General features: G+C 36.7%; 1 long non-coding RNA gene and 1 pseudogene across 1 annotated transcript in view; one reads left to right on the plus strand and one right to left on the minus strand.

Moving 5' to 3' along the window:
* Positions 1-14473, minus strand: part of LOC143677801 (uncharacterized) — a 177802-nt gene that overhangs the window by 15065 nt on the left and 148264 nt on the right. The gene's annotated exons all lie outside the window — the stretch shown is intronic.
* On the plus strand, positions 1147-2051 carry LOC143676813 (palmitoyltransferase ZDHHC3 pseudogene; annotated as a pseudogene).

The following is a 14473-nucleotide window of genomic DNA, read 5'->3' on the forward strand; positions in this document are numbered from 1 at the left end:
ATTAACTCTAAGGATTTCAACTGTAGAGGAACAGTCAAATTTAAACAACTATCAGCTGACTGCTCAACAGTTACAACATTGGCAAGGACATCACAAAAATACTCAACAAAATGGGCTGCTCAAGTGAGAAATTCTTGTTTTGTTTTAATTTCCATTAGAAAGTGCTGGCCATTCAGAAGAAGAAAACCCAATTTACATTTCACAAATTATATAAAGAGTTGTCCATAGAAACTTGAGTTAATGGGCTGCATATTTCTAATTCCTTCCTATGAAGTTTTAGTTTTTCTTACAAATTGATTCCCTGAAATGCTGCTTGAATCCAGCTCTGCCCCTATTACAGCATTTATCATATTATTTTTATGTACTTATTTACTTATCTCCACACACACACACACATACTAGACTGAACTCCTTAAAGAAATCGTCAAAGTGATTGAAGACTCCTCCAACCCCCAATCACGTCTTACTTTCCTTTATCCCCTAGCAGAGCTTAGGACATAATAGGCACTCTAGCTGTCTGCTGAGTGACTGTACTCAAAGAGCACTGGCAAGAGTTATAGAGATAGGCTCTGATCTGACTGTCAACAACTGATGGAGCAAACTGCTAGTTGTCTCTGGAAAATTCACATACCCTTTCTTTTATAGAAATAATGTTTTAACTGGGCTCATACCACTCTTCCCTAAAAGAAACTGTATTTTCCAAATTGCCTTGCAGCTAGGATTCTGGACGCATTTCAATTTCTTCTAATTCAGTTCCTACATTCAAGATGAAAAAGGTAGAAGTGAGGCACAGGCCTTCTTCCCTATAAACCTGTATGCACTGCTAACTAGCAAGATCATGGTTTTCCTGCAATTATTTCCAATGTTCTTTCTTCAGCTTCCTGGGTTTGAAGAAACAGTAACAGCAACCACTACCGGTCAGAAATTCAATGGGCTTCTCTTGCACACAGCTCCAGGTCTTCTGGAGAACAGGGAGTCATGGCACCTGGAGCTGTGGAGCTATAGCCACAGCCTGAGAGTGGGTCCCAGATCAGGAGCTCCAGGGAGAGGCTATGGTGGCATTGGTGAGATCCCTCCTGGGGGCCTGGGGCTGGGAAACTGCATCTGGCATCACACTGCCAGTATGGACAGAATAGTTTATGATGCATATCCCTGCACTTTGGAGACATCAGAGAGAAACCATAACACCTCCAGCCAAAGAAGTGTGTATCACTTCCCCATCCTGGCCCTGGTGGGAACCATGTGATTTATCCACTAAAACAGTGGCACTGCCTATGCCATTGTCACCTGGTTTCTGGTCCTCTTTGCATAATTTGTAATCCTCTTCATCATATTGATTCCATCCCTAGCCAATGTGTACAGCATCAGGTTGTGTTTAACCTGCTGGCCTTCTTGGCCCTGGCATACCACTGCTGGGCCAAGAACACGAACCCCAGGGCAGTGCCCAAAAGAAATGCCCACTAAAAAATTCATTGAGAGTTTACAGCTGAAGCCTACGCAGGTTGTAACCAAGTGTCCCTGCAGTGTCAAGCCTCACCAAGCCACCTCTGCAATGTTTGTAAGTGGTGCATTCAGAAGATAGACCACCACTGTCCCTGGGTTAATAACTGTGCTGGAAGAACAACCAAAAGTACATAGCTCTCATTTCCTTACAGCCCTCTTCATAATGGGATTCCACTTCCTGCACAGCTTTGAAGGCAACTTTACAAAGTGCAGCTCCTTTTCTCTGCCTGCCACAGTGATCCTCCCCATCCTACTGTGCTTCGAGAGGCTTGTCTTCCTCACATTCATGTCAGTAATGCTTGGGACCAGGTACACTCTATCTGCATGGATGAGATGACCATTGAGGGCCTCAAAGGAAAGAATCAGCCCAAGCAGCAAATGGGCAGCTGGAAGTCAGTAAACAAAACCTTTGGCAGGGATTATTCCCTGAACTTCTCAGACATTGTCATCCAGAGACTTCCAATGACAGGGACTTGGTGTGACAGGTGGCATTGCTGTCAGATAGCAACAACATCAAAATGACAGAGACGCAATTGGAGAAGAGATGACAAGGACTTCTTGGAGATGATAGATGAATAGACACTGCTGTGGGAAAAGAATCAAAAGGTAAAAGTCAACCTTAAAAAAAAGTAAAGAAAGGGGGTGCATGGGTGATTCAGTAGTAGAATGCTCACTTTTCATGTGGGAGACCCAGGTTCAACTGGGGACCATGACCCCCCTCCAAAAAAAAGGAAAAAAAAGTAAAGAAAGAAACAGTGACAGTAGCATCAATTTCTTAATTCAGCTCCCTAACTCTTGGATCACAGTTTGTGTCCAATCTCTAGCTTTCTGGTGTTCACAGACCTCAGTATTTCCAGACCAGAGGCTGGTAAAGTTGTATGTAAAGGGCCAAAGAGTAAATATTTTAGACTTTGCAGTCTCTATGGTCTCTGTTGGAATTAATCAACTCTGCCATTGTAGCATGAAAACAGCCTACATAATGGGAGTGGCTGTATTCCAATAAAACTTTACATACACAATTATTTACAAAAATTATGTTTGACAGTTGAAACAAAAATTATAACACTGCCTGAACATGGTTATAAATGTATGTAGAGGAAATACTGAAAACAATTAAATTATAAATGGGAGAGGGAAATAAAAAGAAATAAAGGGAGGTAAGGTTTCTATACTTCACTCAAACCAGTGAAATGGCTACACCAGTAGATTGTGAGAAATTATGTGTACATAATTTAACACCTAGAGTAACCCTTTAAAAAAGGCTATACAAAGAGTTATACTCAAAAGCACCATAGATAAATGAAAATGGAATTCTAAAAAGATGTTCAAATAGACCACAGGAAGGCAGAAAAAACAAAACAGATAAACAAAAAAGCAGAGAGAACAAGTGAAAATAAAAAGTAAAATAGCAGATTTAAGCTTTAATATATCAATAATCACGTTAAATGTAAATGGTCTAATTGTACCAATTAAAAAGACAGGGATTGTCAGAGTGCTTAAAAACCTGATCCAATGATATAAAGTAAAAAAACTCACTTCAAATATAATGATATATGCAGACTGAAGGTTTAAAAATAGAAAAAGATACCATATAAACATTAATCAAAAGAAAGCAGAAGTAACTATATCAATATCTGAATAGACTCCTCCAGGGCAAGAAAATTCAAGAGACATTATATAATGATAAAAGGTCAATCCACCAAGAAAATATTGCAACTTAAAATATGTGAAGTAAAAACTATCTTGGATCTGTCCTTTAATTCTGTGATCTGTCCTGTAACAATTTGTTGAAGAGTGCTTTGGAAACTATTGCTTTTTTTTTCTCCCTTTCTTTGCATTGTATATATATTACACAATAAAAAAAGTTTAAGAAAAACTAATAGAACTGTTAGTTGGAGATTTCAATTCCCCTCTTTCAAAAAGTATACAACAGAAAATCAGCAAGGATAATAGGTACCAACAACAATATCATCAACCAAGAGCACCTAATTATCATTTATAGAACATTCCACTCAACAGCATACTATAAATTCCTGTCAAGTACCCACGGAACACCTATCAAAATAGACCACATCCTAGGGTATAAAATAAACTTCAACAAATTTAAAAGATGTGAAATGACACAGAGTATATTTTCTGGATACAATGAGATCAAACTAAAAATCAATGACAGAATGATAAAAGAAAAATCTCCAAACACTTGAAAACTAATCAATACATTTCTACATAATCCATATATCAAAGAGGAAGTTTCAAGGGAATTAAATATCTATATTGAACTGAATAAAAATGAAAATATAGCATATCAAAAAAAATTTTAACTCTGCTAAAGTAGTTCTGAAAGAGAAATTTGTAGTACTAAATGTATGATTAAAAGGAGGAAAAGTCTCACCTCAATAACTTACAAGAAGAACAAATTAAACCAAAAGAAGGAGAGGAGGGAAATAATAAAGACAGGAGTAGAAACCAATGAAATTAAAAAAGGAAAAACAATAGAAAAATTCAATGAAACGAACAGATGGGTTTTTAAAAGATCAATAAAGCTGAAAAACCTCTAGCAAGATGGACAAGTAAAAATAAGAAGACACAAACTACAAATATTAGGAATGAAATAGGGGATATCACTTCAGACCTACAGCCACCAAAAGAGTAAGAAAGGATTATAGTAAACAATTCCACACATACAAATCTGACAAGTTGGATAAAATGGACCAATTCCTCAGAAAACATACACTACCACTACTCTCCCCATATTAAATAATTTGAAAATTAATATAACTTTTGAGTAATTCATTGGTTTAAAATTCTATCCCTTCCTCCCCCCCCCCCCAAAAAAAAAGAAAATCTCTAGGACCAGGTGATTTTACTGGAGAAGTCTGTCAAATGCTTAAAGAAGAATTAACACCAATTCTCCACAATCTCTTCCAGAAAAAAAAGGAGGGAACAATTTCCAATACCCAATTCATTTTATGAAGCTTATAATACCACGATACCAAAACGAGACAAAGCCTGTACAAAAAAATGTAGAGAGATGAATATCCTATGTGAATATAGATGCAAAAATTCTTAACAAAATATTAGTAATTAGAATTCAACAATATATTAAAAGAATTTATACCGTGACCAAGTAGTGTTTGTTGCACAGAGTAAGGTTGGTTCAGTATATGAATATCAAAAAATATAAACTACATATTAACAGGCTAAAGAAGAAAAACAAGATCATATTAATCAATACAGAAAAAGTATTTGACAAAATTCAACACCAATTCACAATAAAAACTCTCAGAAAATTAAGAATTTTCTTTATTCTCAATTTGATAAAGAATAATTTACAAAAACTTAAAAGTTAATACTATAGTTACCGGTGAAAAACAGAATCGTTCCCCCTAAGACTGAGAACAAGGCACAGGTGGCAACTCTCACCACTCTTAATCAAGATAGTGCTGGAAATTCTAGCCAGTGTAATAATGTAAGAAAAAGAAATAAAAGGCATACCAATCAGGAAGGAAGAAATAAATGTGTCCCTATGTTTTAGCTTCTTAGGCTGCTCCAGCAAATACTATGAAATGGGTTGGATTAAACAATGGGAATTTAGTAGCTTACAGTTTTGAGGTTGGGAAAATGTCCAAATCAAAGTGTCACGAAGGCAATGCTTTCTCCCCAAGACCATGGTTTTCTGGGCTGCTGCTGGCAACCCTTAGCTCCTTAATGTGCCACATGGTATGGCACATGGTGGCAGCTTCTAGTCTCTTCCTTCTCTTCTGGGTTCCATTTCAGCTTCTTGCTTCCATAGCTTTCTCTCTCTCTGAATTTCATTCTGTTTATAAAAGAATTAAGATCCATCCTAATCGAGGTGGGCCACACCTTAACTGGAACAAACTCATCAAAAAGTCTACTTACAATGAGTTTACAACCACAGGAATGGATTCAACTTAAGAACATGTTTTCCATGGTACATATAGCTTCAAACCACCACACCCTATTTGCAGATGAAATGATTGTCTACATAGAAAATCCCAAGAAATCTACAGAAAAAAAATCCTACAACTAATAAATGAGTTCAGCAAGATCGTAGGATACAAGATCAGCATACAAAGATCAACTACATTATTGGCAATGAAAACTTAGACAATGAAATTAAAAATACAATACTAAAAAAAAGAAAAAGGAAATGCCTAGGTTTAAATCTAACAAAACATGTACTGGAAAAAATGCTAATGAGAGATATCAAAGAAAAGCTAAATAAATGGTGAGACATACCATGTTCATTGATTGGAAGACTCAATATAGTAGAGATGTCAGTTCTCTCTAAATTGATATAGAGGGTTAGTGTAATCCTATCAAAATCTCAGCAAGATTCTTTGCAGATATAGACAAGATTATTCTAAAATTCATATGTTAAGCCAAAGGAACTAGATAAGTGAAGAAATTTTTAAAAGATGAATAAAATAGGCAGAGTTAGTCCAACTGGTTTCAAAGCTTATTATATAACTACTGTATTCAAGGTTATGTGGTTTTGGAGGGGGGACAGACATATAGATCAATGGAAGAGAACAGAGAACCCAGAAATAGACGTGCACAACTGATTTTTGACAAAGTTGCAAAAGCAATTATTTGGACAAAAAAAAATATAGCCTTCTGGGAACAATTAGACATTTGTAGGCAAAAAAAAAAGAAATTTGAACTAAGTCTCACACCTTCTCCAAGAACTTACTCAAAATGGGTCATGGACATTTACAATGTAACTATGAAACAAAGCTTAAAAAAATAGGAGAAACTGTTCAGGAACTAGGCCTAGGTACTTGACACCAAAAGCAAGATCCATAAAAAGAAAAGTTGATAAACTGGGCTTCATCAAGGTTAAGAATTTTTGTTCTACAAATCCCTGCTAAGAGGATACGAAGACAAGCTACCAACTAGGAGAAAATATTTACAAACCACAAATACACCAAAGAAATAGTATCTAGAATACATGAAGAATTCTCAAAATTCAACAGTAAAAAAACAAATAATACAATCAGAAAACAGGCAAAAGATGTAAAGAGACATTTCACCAAAGACATTTCATCTGTACTTATACAGATGGCAAATAAGTACATGAAAAGATGGTCAACATCATTAGCCATTAGAGAAATATGAATTAAAACCACAATGAGCTCTCACCACACGCCTAAAAGAAGAGCTAAATAAAGTAAGTGACAACACCAAATGCTGATGAGGATGCTGAGCAACTGTATTACTCATGTATTACTAGTCAGAATTTAAAATAGGACAGCCATTCTGGAAAACAATTTGCCAGTTTCTTAATGTTCACTCAAAACTGATTTTCTTCTCTTTCCAGGCAAATGGTGGGGCCACATAGCTGTTTCTGGCCAACAGACTAGGCAGAAGTGGTAAGTGTCACTTCTAGATCAGAGTATTTAATTGCCAATACAAGTCTCTCCAGCTCTGCTCTTCCCCTGCTGCAATGAACATTGAAAAAGTTTGTTTTCAAGATGGCAGCATCATAAAAGGAAGTATTTAACATGGAAAAATGATAAGGTTTTTCTGTTTAAAACTGTTTGGGATTATCTTTTATTGAAACATGACCTACACTATTTGGACAGATACAGGTGAGAAGGTATGTGGAGATAACTAGTACCAGTTGGGGTTTTCTAAAAGAAACAAACTACTCAAGTTATTTTAATCAGGCAGGATTTAGCACAGGGAAATACATGCTTACAAAATTGTTGGATGGCTGAAGAGGAGGTTCTAAGCTAGATCATTTGGAACAATTCCTAGGGATGTACAGAACTGGTCCATTAGGGGAGCTACTACCTTTATAGTCATTGCTGGAAGTGACCTAGACTTGGTAGAACAGGGGTTGGAAAACTACAGCAAGATTTTTAAAGTTGGAATTAATAAAGGAAGTTTTCCTAATTATGTTCTTTAAGCTTTGTTAGGAGAATTCTTGTAAGTGTTACTATTTTCTGCACAGAATTTTGTGCAGGTTTTTCGAAAACTGAATTAAGTGAAATATTACCCTCCCAGAAAGAAACCCCATTCTTTTCATTAGTAGACCTATAATACAAAAAAAAAGTACTCAATAATTATTATTGCAGTTTTAATTTAATCAATAACATTTCATGGAAATTTGCTTTCTTTCTTATTATGAAGCTCCTATATCATATCCTCAATTGTATCTCCTGGTCTGCCAAACCTGAACAATTTACTCTTTGGCTCTTTACAGAAAAAGTTTGCTAACCCTGGCTCTAGCCAATTGTTTCTCAAATCTGAGTAAAATATGCAGCCCCTTAGCAGAAATATATTCTTTCAGAGCCCCAGTGTTGAATTTCATTACAATGTTACTAAATATGTACTAACATAAACCTTGGTAAAAACTCCTTATTTTATGGCTTTTAACCAACTACAAATAAAAAATGTTTATGAATTAAATAAAAACAAGCTTACAAAACCAATAAAAATTCAAGTAACATTAATTTGGAATGTCCAATGATGATGTTCTAATTAAACTCACAATACTGTGAATATGATATATGTTGTTCAGTACATGTTGTAAGGTGCAATATAAATGACCCAAAATAAGCTTTGGTTTATTATTTTGGGGTCATTATGTAACAAGAAATTAGTATTTAAGGGATGATTCTGATTATTGAAAACAGTGTATAGATATTCCTTTTTACTTTCTTATATATTAGAGTAGACAGAGCCTAAAATCTCTTAACTGTAATCCAACTGCCTTGATCTTTGATTGTGATTGTACAGCTTTGATCTTCTGCCCCTATGATTGTAAAAACCTTGTGACTAACCTTCATTTTTATCCAGTTATCCAGTTTTTCATCTGTACTGTCTTATAATCACTAAAGACAGCCCCAAATGTTTATTAACGAAGGGTCTTGAGTCAGCCCAGCACTAACCCATCCCAAGCCCAAAGTTATCTTCACAACTGAGACCAGATCTAACCAAAGTGGGCCTGCCTGGCATGTGTAGTAGCTTAGACTTTAACCTACAAATCACTTATATATCATTCTAATACTAAAAATTATGCCCATCATCAAACTAAGGCCTCCATTTTCTTACATATGTTCTGTAACTAAGTATGTGATCAATCTAACCATGCTCAATAATTAGATCACCTCTAATTACATCAATCTGGGGCTAATGTGTTCATTATCCTAAACCTGCCCATCTTTTTTTTTTCTGCATGGGCAGGCACCAGGACTCGAACCCAGGTCTCTGGCATGGCAGGCAAGAATTCTGCCACTAAGCCACTGTCGCACCTACCTGCCCATCTTTTAATTCTTAAAAACTATCAGAATTATTGCAGTTCAGAGAGACTGATAGGCTATCTGCTCTCCTGCTGCATGCCTAGTAATAAGCTTTTTATCTCTTTGAAACTCCAGTATCTAGGGAATTATTTGAACACATTGGGCAAAAGAATCCACAGCCTTTGTCCAGTAACAATTACTGAAATAAAACTAAAATTATAATAATGCATAAAGAGAACTCACAGCTGCTCTAATAACACCTTTATGGACCTTTAGAAGTTCTGGCTTGTCAAACACTTCTCTAACTAACATAAACTGTTTGATGTTTCCCCAAATATGTTTCACGCAGCTCTTTGTGCCTAGTAAAGGCACAATAATATGAACAGGATACTATTCCCTCCCCTGGATCCAACTGCCAGCAAAACTCCCAAGCTCCTATCCCCATTTTTGGAGTTGTATCTCTGAAGCCAAAGACTATGGCAGGCATTGAAAAGGCCAGCCACTTCAGGGTGACTTATTTAATATGAAAAAAATAATTTCATCAATCAGAGCTGGGTTCTTGAGCTGAAAAAATGTCAAGTAATCAAGAAAAGAAGCAGGTAACCAGGGCTGTGGGTTTATCCCTCTGAGATCTTGCCAGTTAGCCCTGGGACCCGAGGCCACTATGATTACCCAGAGGGTTCCTGAAGCTGCCCAACATTCCCACATAGCCTAATCGAGCAGTAATGACAATCACTGGTCTACATCTCTTTGATAGAACCTTAAAAAGTCCACCTCATATCAAGTGCTTTCCCTGTTGACCCTGCTTAATTCTTTCCAAAAAGTTCTTGAGAATCTTTTCATGTTCTAGATTTTCTTTTTCTCTCAGTCTCCACATGCACCATTTAAAGAGCTTGTTAATGGCAGGAGACATTAACAGTGGCTAGAGACATTACTGAGAACAAAGGAGCCTGGAAAAAGTGAAAGGGCTGTCTCAAGAATTTAATGTGTGTCTTTTGGCAGATATTTCTGCCTCAGTTTTAACTCAAGAAGATAATTGCTGTAAAAAACAGTTTTGCTGAAAAATATATACGTAGCATTACTCATTCTTTATAAATTTGGAGTTGGCTTAAACCAAAGTTACAGCTCAGTGTAGATTTAAGTGAGGTTCATAACTGAACCGGTAACTAATCCGCAATTCTAGCAATACCTAATATATATTAATTTTGTGCAATAGAAGAGAAATACAAGCTGTAAAAGAGAATTATCAAGGATAAAGGAAATAATCAGCTACCCCAGAATGAAGGTAAGCAAAGGCGAGAAAGCCACGTGTTTGTGCCTTTTATTAACTTGAACACGTTCTCTTATTTATTAGTACTTTTTGAATATCCAACAAATATTCCATGATAAGTTACAGTGAACACAATACTTGGCTCCAGACCTCAAGAAACTTAAAAAAAAAAAAAAAAGATATGAGGAAAAACAGTATCTATTGACCAAAGTGGCAGATATTTTTACATAGACCATATCACTGATTCCTTCCAAATGTTAAAGATATATATTTTTTTCATTTGATATATGAAGTAAAAGAAGCTTGGAGAGGTAAAGTAATTTGCCCAAAGTCCCACATCTTGCAAGCTCCAGAACCATGATTCAAAACTGGGTCACTCTACAGATACAAAATCTGTGACTCTGTCATAAAGATAACTTCTTTCAGGGTCGGTGCGATGGTGGCTCAGTGGCAGAATTTTGCCCATGAAAAAAAAAAGATAACTTCTTTCCTAAAAAATATAACAACTATAGGAATAATAACTTTTTTAATTTCATAAGGGGACACAAACACAATGTTGTGGATAGAGCAGATAAAGAATATGGAATATTTCCCTAAGTTCCATAAAAATTATTAGAAGGTAACAGCAATGGAAAAAAGCTGCCAGGTCCTTAAGATCTGCAACAAAATATATATTTAAAAGAAAATCAGAAGACAATACTACGAACAAGAAGGGTAGTATGGAGAGAACTCCAATGTTTTATGCTCCCAGCTCCCTCTTGGTCCACACAGTTACAGCACATTCTCTTTAAACCACCCAAAGTTTTAATGTTTATTCTTTTTCTTCTATTTTCTCTTAACATTCACCTCCCTTTTAAAGGCATCTGTGTACTGAGTTACTGGATCTTTGTGATCTCTATTTTGAAGTTTGCTTTTTCAAAACTAAACCTTTTTGTCCCCATATATGCAGTTTGTCCTGGCAGGCCAGCATTTCCTAGCTCCCTCTCTTGCTGAGCTTATATGTGCCAGTCTGACATAATGTATCAGTACTTTGTGGCCTGGTGTTGAAAAGTAGCCTCTAATGGAATTTTCTTTGTATGCTGTGTGGTGGGGATCACATTTCATTCTTTTTCCATGTGACTGTCCTGTCATTACAGCACCATTTATTGAACTGTTGCACGGGCTGGGAATTGAACCCAGGCCTCCCACTTGAATGAGATTTTATTTCTCAAGCAGAAGACTTCTGGATTCCAAAATTCAATATAGAATTGCCAATACTAAGATAGCATTAATTAGTATATCACCTATGACCTGAGAGGTTATGATATTATATGGATATAATTTACATATTAGAAAGCTAAGGACATTTATTTGAAATAGACCATGTCCCATCCCATTCTTATCACAGAACCAGAACCAACATCCAGCCAGTAAGATGAATGTGTGCCTCTCTGCACCTGGTCCATGGTTGTGCACAAATCAGAAATTGCATATGCAAGTGACAACAACTACCCTACCTCCCAAATGGGACTTCAAGTCCTTTTGATGGTCTTGATATTGGTTACCTGAGGCATTCAATCTCATTGCATGGGGAGAAGGGATGAGATATAAGAAATGGAATAAAATCAGCCACAGTTGACAAATTGATCCTGGAGAGTAAACAGCAGTGACAGCACACACCATTGGGAGGTGATGAGGTAGAAGAAAGAAACTGGAGACACTCACCAATTAAAATCATGTATTAAGGGAGAGAACTAGGATAAAGCTAATTTGGGACAATCTGTCACCTAAGATGTTATTTTATAAGAATACCCGAGCAAAGAATGGAGAAACAAAGCCATTAAGAATAAAAGGTCACCCTAAGATCTTAATTTTCTTCTGCCTCCATATAATAAGTACACCATGAATATTTGTTAAATGAAAGGCCACTGAGGTGCAGCTCCATTGAGGCAGGAGGTCATCCCTTGTCCTCCCATGTTGTTTGGCCTTTCTGGGTCACAAAGTACTTGGAGATACATTTTTCCATTAGACTCTCAACAATCCAGTGGTGTGGCAGGATGAGGATATGGCCCCAATTTACAGATGAGGATATTATGACTTGGAGAGGTGGAATGGCTCAACCAAGTTCACGCAGATATTTAGTCCCAGAGGCTTACCTGAACACAGGTCCCCTTGTCTAGGGTCCTAAATTTTATCTTTGGAGAAGGTTGAAGATGAGAAACTCTGCTTTTGTGCTCCTTATCTATCCCTCTCATTTCTGTGGGTCAGTGGCCACATATCACTGGGAAAAATCCAGATCATTAGTATTCGTCGGTAACACTTACTGAGTTTAATAAACATTGCCCTTGTGCTTTGGATTCCTTGTCTGTAAGGCTGGATATTCACAGTATCAACCTTACAGGATGATTGTGAGGATTAAGTGAATTGATACATTTATAGCAACAGCTAACACATAACTAATATTAGTGCTAACCCCTTGAAACCAAATTTGAAATCAGCCCATCTACCCATTCATAAATAGCTCTCTAGCTCCCTCCTTAGAGAGTGCAAATGCAATAACTTTAAGGTTTCTCAGTTCTATTGGGAATCCAGGGTCATCTTATATCCCAGTTTAGAGACTGAAATGTTTCCTCTTTTCCTCTAGTTCTCTTCCATTACTTCATGGTTTTAATAAGTTTACAGAGAAGACTTACTATTTTTCCTATGTACACTCATGTTTTAAAAGGATGGGTCTACCTCTTGCATTTATTAAATAATAGTCGGTATGGCCTGCTTACTAGAAAGCACATAATTTCTTTAGAACTTTTAAAGCACTGAAAATAGTTCACAGCTTCTAGTTACTTCCTTGGGAAATGCATAATGTGAATCATCATACTAATCCAATCCCTAATTTCAAGGATAAGAAATGGAAGACCCAAAATATTGAGGGACTTGTGCAAGGTCATTCAGCTAGCTAGAGTCAAAGTGTGATTGACAGTCTAAATCTTTTTACTCAACTGAGGGTCTTGATAGCTCCCCTATAGTAAATCCTTTTATCTAGTTAGATTTCTTTCTTCCACTCAAACCATTATCTCTTATATTCAGCTTGTTATAATAGGAACTTCTTAGAGTCAGTACAAGCATTCATTAAAATAGTAAAAGGATACCTTTTCACTATCCTCCATACAGACCAAATATTTCCTAACCAGGCAGCAGTCTGTAGACCCAGTGTTGGAAATGCAGAAACTGACCTAGTTATTTTAAAACATGCATCTTGAGTTCCATTTCCTAAAATTTGGAATCTGTTATAACCTTCAGGTCATTTTCTACAATTCCTCTGCCCCAGTAATTAAGTACCCTCTTGTGCTTTGCAGTTTAAATTTTCTCCTTAATATTATCTGGTAATCAACCCTTCTAAATTTCCATAGTTTCCATCACCCATTTCTTCATGTTTTTATACAGTACAAGACTGGCTCTCTAAGACACAAGCAGTAATTTTTATTTACAAATTTAACAAGCAAATTTCTATTCCATCATTTTGTCATTAAAGAAATATTAAGTAGGACTGGACTAAGGATGACCATCGTAGAAAATCACTTACTCTTTCCATTGACTGACACTGAAACAATGACATAACATTTATCAGCCAAGGCAGACTCTGAATGCACAGTCTCGTCTCCAGCATGGACTGTAGTGTGTAACTCTCCCCAGAGGGCCAGGCTATGACATTTAATGAATAGATTATATTGAGAAATAAATATTCTGAAGTATGCTTCATCTGGGACAAAAAGACTCTTGTTTCAGTGTTGTTCTTGTTTAGTTATTTTCTCAAATGAGAAACTAAAAAGGCGGAATTGTTTTTTGAGCATGAAGATACTATTGTTCTGATATATCAGTATAAAATTTGGTAAAAGAGCCATTTCCTTTTGCTCACAATTTTCTACTAATATGAACAAGAGCCCAGTGGAATCCAAACCCGAACACGTGGCATCACTGGCCATGATACAAAGGTCTACAACATCCTCCTAAATATTTGATGATCCCTGGGATACTGCTGTGGGAACATCTGGAGCTGCTAACATGCACAGCTGTTTTTGTCTTCCCACACTGCTCAAAGGATGACTGTGGGAGGCTGTGAAAATGGAGGTAGAGCACTGTTTGATCAAATGAGAAGCACTCACCAATGTTCACACAGAAAAGCCAGGCTGTCTGAGTTCTGAATTGCTGAACTCTGTTCCCCACAGATTACCCATCTGTACCTGCACCTCTGAGTTCCTGCTCTTTCCTTCCTCAACATGTTGAAAGCTCTTATGTCACTCCTGGGGAAGCTGCTGAAAAATATCACTAGTATCTCAGGGGGAAGGCTATGCAGTTATTCTGGTGCACCATTCCTGGTGGTGGCAGAATGGGTGGTAATGATGGTAGAGGCAGTAGCAGTAATTCCCTAGTAAGGACTAGTTATGCCAAAGTCAAA

This window comes from Tamandua tetradactyla, chromosome 3 (assembly GCF_023851605.1).
Source record: "Tamandua tetradactyla isolate mTamTet1 chromosome 3, mTamTet1.pri, whole genome shotgun sequence".
NCBI classification, from domain to species: Eukaryota; Metazoa; Chordata; class Mammalia; order Pilosa; family Myrmecophagidae; genus Tamandua; species Tamandua tetradactyla.